The sequence below is a fragment of the Chanos chanos genome, chromosome 8 (assembly GCF_902362185.1).
Source record: "Chanos chanos chromosome 8, fChaCha1.1, whole genome shotgun sequence".
Taxonomy (NCBI): domain Eukaryota; kingdom Metazoa; phylum Chordata; class Actinopteri; order Gonorynchiformes; family Chanidae; genus Chanos; species Chanos chanos.
Genome location: NC_044502.1, coordinates 43,062,242 through 43,068,241, shown reverse-complemented (window position 1 = coordinate 43,068,241; position 6,000 = coordinate 43,062,242).

Genomic DNA, 6,000 nt, shown 5'->3' with positions numbered 1-6,000 from the left:
GGTCAGTTGTAAAACTGCAAATGTTTAAGTCTTCCTGAGACCTTGGCTGTTCTGCTCATTAGCTTCTAATAGCTCTAAGCTTATTAGAAAATATCACAGGTTCATGCAGATTGGGTCAAAAAACCACAAAGCAGTGTTCCGACTATATGTGTCGCTATAAATAACTACAGAAACATTGCGTGCAATAGGCGTTGCGTTACAGGCCAGTCGAATTGCGTGCAATAGGCTAGTCTGTGATTATTAGTCCACCCTCCACCTTCTCTATCCCTCTCTCTCTCTCTCTCTCTCTCTCTCTCTCTCAAACACACACACATACACACACACAAACACACACACAAACGTACCGCAGGGTGCAGGTCCTCCTATGCCCTGGCTGACAATGATCTGCATTTACTGAACTATAAAGTAAACTACATCTATCACACATCTCTCTGCACCCAGATTATAATTTATAATGCATTAAACCAGGCCATAATTTATAACTGAGGCTTGTGCTCGTGCAAAACCTCGTCGTCTACATGAGTGTCTGTCCTTTTTGAAACTTTGAATCTCTTACTCTTTAATATGGATGCCATTGCTATACAAGTTGGTGGTTTGCGGTTCGGATCAGGTGCGGGTGGTCAATTAATGCATTTTTTGCGGGTCGGGTTGTGTGGATTGGCTCTCATAACAGGTCGGGTGGGTGCAGGTATTAAAAAACCCTGACCCGCACATCACTGCTACAAAGTGTTAAAGGCCGCTTGCTTGTCTGGTAAACAATATAACCCTGAACAGTACATTTTCCCCATTGCACTTTACTACATATAGTTATTATTACATATAGTTATATACTACATAGTTACTAATGACATAGAGAGAGTAAACCTTGCAAAACCTTTAAAATTATGCAAATGATAACCATCAGTATTTCATCATTAAAACAGTGCATTTCAGAACAACAGTAAGATGTTGAAGTGATTTTGTTACGATGCTAAGGTGAGTTGTTGTACAATTAATAGTTGAAATGAATGGGAATAATTTTGACTTTTAGCTAAGTCTAGTTTAAATGAACAGATATGTGTCTATTATGTGAACAGAGTGGGAGTGCATTTTTATGCTGCCTGGGTGTGACGACCTCGTCTCCTCCCACAATGACTCCAGCCATTCAGAGATCAGCATTGCCGGTCTAATAATCACTGGCCTGTCATCTCATCATCCCATTCACCTGTACTCACCTTGTTATGTCTGATTCCCCTCCCTTTAAAAACCCCTTTATTTCTGCACCTCCTCGCGAAGTCCTCACTTTGTATGTGAATTATGAGCGCTACGTTTCTAAGCTAGATAGTCCTGTGTTTGTAGTCTAGTTTTTTACACTCTCTTTGTGTATCCTGCCCATTTCCTGTGTTCCTGTGTCTTCCCAAGTCTGGTTTGTTTTCCAACCTGTGTATTTTTTGCATTCATCGATTAAACACCCTGCTACTCCGCACTTGCGTCCTGCTCCCTGGTGTGTTTGTGACACTGGGAGATCATAAACTGCCATGGTTTCTCCAGGGAAGGAGCTCATCAATAGATCCACACAGGTGTTCAGTGCCCTTTTTAGTGCACTATATAGCCCTCTGTTGAGGGACTGCAAAGTGTGAGAGTAGTGAGGTGGGAAGGTGATCAAAACAACTTCATTGTCTTTGCATAAACTGATGCCATGGACAGAGGAGAGGTGGAACCTGTTTTGGGGGGAAAATGAACATTGGTGGTACACTGTTTCCAAGAGCATTCACCACAAGGGTAGGTTCACCAGTGTGCTCCATCCCATGGATGTAATTACCTTCTCAGTCCCTCTAGGATTTCGCGGGCCTTTTTTGGGATTTTTGTGGCCTAAAATGCCTGATTTCACAGCAGCTTTACTCAAAAATTGCGATGCATGTTGCAATCCTCTTATGTGTTTTTTTGGTAATGAAATTGCGAGAACAAGTGAAAACTGCAAAAATACTTGTGATTTTTTTTTTTCTTGTAAATGATAATTGAATCTGTCACTGGAGTTCGCCCCGCTGAAGTACTTCGCAAGTGCTACTCCCCGCTTGTAGCCAGTGCTTATGTTTGGCCATCTTTTATGTTGGCATTTCTACTGTTTGCAACCGAGAATGTACTCCTGCGGTGTGTGCTGAACGCAGTATTTTCATTTCCGGCTACTTCATGAAGAAACAGGTAGCCTTCTGGAGGTCTTTAGAAAAGACCAACTTTCTCTTCGGCATCATGCTAACTGTTAGCATACTGACATATTCTATCAGAGCCACAAGCATCATAGCAACAACTTTGACAATGACACATTGACTGACACACATACAGACAAATCACTGTTGAATTCAGACACGTGGTGCATTGTTTGTGTTTTTTGATTGGGTTAGGTAATAAGGAGTGGGACAAAGCATGATAAATGTCAATGTAAGCGATGAAAACCAGTACAGTATTATAATTATTACTTTAACTGTGGTGAAAACTGGGACAATTTGGTAGTGAATGTTGAAAACCAGGATATTTTGGTGCTTTACAGATATTTGTCAGGACCGAAACCAGGACAGTCCCAGACAAACCAGGGTGTATGGTCACCGCATCTTTAGCAGTTAGCACGGTTGTTGTCGATGTTTGTGTTGCACCTGTCTGCATCTTCACAACATAAAGCAAGTGAGTTTGGTGACCTGGCTCAGCATTTTGCACGATTAACTGCTGTGGTTGGTGAAATTTGTGGAAAACTACAATTTGCAGTAGTTGAGGCGATTCAACAAAATTTCAAGGGCGCACAGATTTCACGGAATTGGTTGAATTTGTGTTAATTGTTGCAATCGCATCGTGAAATCCTGGATGGACTGCCTGTTTTACCCCACGTCTGGTCAAGTTTTCCTGGACACTAGACAGTTGTAATTCCAGTCTCAGCCACATTCCAGACATCCTTTCCAATGAACCTATGGGTCTCTACCACCTTCCCATACAAGTAAAAAAAGAATTTATAGGTACTGTATACATATTAATATTCTCTCATATATTTATTAGTATGGAAAATCATTCAGTTTTGTTTGGACATTTCAGCTAATGACTTCCACAACATTTTAGCAACTGACCTTAAGCAAGGTCAGAAGAGTTAAAAGAACATTTACTTTTCTTTGTGACCACAATTTCGCCTGGTAGCTTTTACCATCCTATGTGCAAAGTTTGTAAGTTTACTTTTTGTGACAGCAGAGGAGTTCACCAGTTTGAATGACAGTTGTCACGGTCTCTTGATGACCGTCTCCTTCTCCTCTCTCTTCTAAGCCATTGGATGAAAGCCCGTTCATCATTCCCAACGTTCATATCCAGGCGCGAGGCTACAAGGTTTGTCCGCAGCAACAAAATCGTGTCAAATTTAGGCTGAACTCATGTAGTCTGAACCAGACATGAGCAAAAGTTTTAGTTAGCTAAAGATAAATCTACTGTGTTGGTGCAAAGGGTCTTAATAAGGTCTTAAATAAAACCCTAAATAAAATTAAATTAAACAAGTAACTGCAACACAGGCCAAGTTAGCCTTAGCTTCACTCTAATCAGGAACAGAGTCTGTTGGTGACAGTCAGTGAGCAAACAGTTTTCGTTTGCCACTTTGGTAGTGTTACAACCCTAAACAGGGCAGCCTTAGGAACATATGCAACGTTAGATGTGTCTTTACTACACTCAAATGAACTCATCACAACAGTCACTTGATTCTTCTTCATTTCTGCAGTCAGTCCCTCAGAGGTACTATCTTTACCCAGTGGATATTTGTGAGTAGCCAGTTGTTTTCACCCTGAACTCTAACGAAGTGCACTAATGTAGCCATTTTGTGGACTCCGACTGACTGACATGTACTCTCTGTTTTTCTTTTTTTCTCCCCCTTTCCCTCTCAAATGTGACTGCTTTTGCTTTGCTGATGGGGAAAAAGTGGCTAAGCTTGACAGAGTGATGTCAAAACAGTGTAAGTTATTGGTTAATACATGTCCACAGTTATTCGTTTCACACAAAACTTTGTTCTGTCTGTGGAGTGTTCCATGCTGTTAGTAGTGTCAGCCACCTGCAAGTGAGGTCAGTGGCTGGGTAGGCAGTGGGCATTCATGAAGCCAGATTACATCTTATTGTGCTCTCTAATGTTTTATAACAATCTAATCCTTCTAAGCTCTTCTAACTACCACAGAATTCTAGAACACTGTGCCCCCCTAGCTGAACTACAATTCCAAATCAAAACCTAAACAAAAATATTGTCAAAATAAAATAAAAATATTGGTTTTTGATGGCCGTGAAATGAATGAGTAACACCATTGCCTCTCCTTAGAGCTCCCAAACCATTGTGGATTTTATCGTGGTCAATACAAACATCAGTTGTGAGATGCTATTTGTAAATATTGTTGAAACATTACTTGAAAAGAAGAATACAAACACTGGTAATCCAGTTTATTAAAACTCTGAAGATATACAGTGGTCAGCATTATTGATTTCGCTCTGAAATGTAGCTAAACTGCTCAAATTCATATGAGCTAGCATGCTTTATTGATAGCACGAATATCTATGACATTGTAGCAATTTAGCACCTTGATGGCTCTGATCGGTACATATTCCCACTATAAACTGTCCCCATCTGTTGATTTCGCCGTAAGCTACGCAGTACACATGCGCAAACTCTGATATTCACAATGTTAAAGGCAATCCTGAAAAAAAAACAGAGTCTGCCCTTCCCGATGAAAAAATAGGCAAGCCTGTGCACTTCATGGCGTTTTGTGCTTAGAAGTTTAAGGACTCATTAAGGACAAGGACATAAAAATATCATTAAAAGTATGTTATAACACAGCATACTTGCAGCTAGAGTTAGATTTTCATATGTTCTTATGAATTTGTTGTATGGTTATTTTGATTAAATTATCACTGTGCTGCCAGATCCTTAATGAAGGGGAGCTTTTATTTTGACAAGGGAAAAAGTTGAGTCTACGCGATTCTCACGCATTTAAAACGAGCTCACAACGAGAGAGAGCAGCAGAGAGAGTTCTGTGTGAGAGCCAAATTGTCGAAGTCAAACTTAAATTGGAACAGGAGAGTTTCTTCTTACTGGCTTTCTACAGGGATGTCACTGGTGGGCTAGTTGATCTTTTGTTACTGTTAATATTCGTTTCTAGTTAGCATTCCGTTCGTAGTCGAATGTTAAAATGTTTAGCGAATCACTCAAATCGTTTTGCTGTGTAGTTTAGCTCGCGTAATTCACAGTTAGCATGAGATTACACGTGTTAAGTGCAATTAAGTACATGTGCAAGTTTATATAATGACTTAATTTGATAAAGAATGTAAAATATAAATTAGATTCATTTAGTTCACACTCTTAAAAGAATGATTAAGTGTGACAGAAGCTTTATTTTCTGTACACGTGGAATGGAATTGGCCGTAACGACAGCATTGTTCTTCTTTTTTCTTTTCTTTTTTTTAAAATTTCTTTTGTTCTCTTTGCGTTTTAAAGCTTTTCAGCCTAACGACGTAACCGCCTAACGACATAACCGTCTAACAATCTAACTTCAAATCTGAATTGAAATTCGTCAATTAAACACAAAAGAGGACTAAAGAAGGTGCTGTTTGAGTTGTGCCCTTCAGTCCTTGTGGTTGGCTAAGGCCTTTTTCAAGTTTGGGCAGAAGTTGAAGCAAATTTTGTCATTATTTTTGATGCTCCTATCTTTAAAATAACCATGAGGTCATTGGAAATCTTTGCATTTTCCCTCAGTTTTAACATTTCATACTGCACCTGTGGAATGTTGGGACAACAGTTGCAAGGACAACTAGCTTGATGGTAGATCTACTATCAAGCTGGTTATCCAAATTGTGATGTGTTTGACTCTTGCTTTCACATTAACTTATTAATTAGTGACTACAGCTAAATATCGGTTATCATGAATGCTAACTTAACATACACAAGATAATCCAGAACATGCACACCTTTCTAGTTAAGTACCTCTATAGCGAAGGGATGTGTAGGATTGTCTCCTG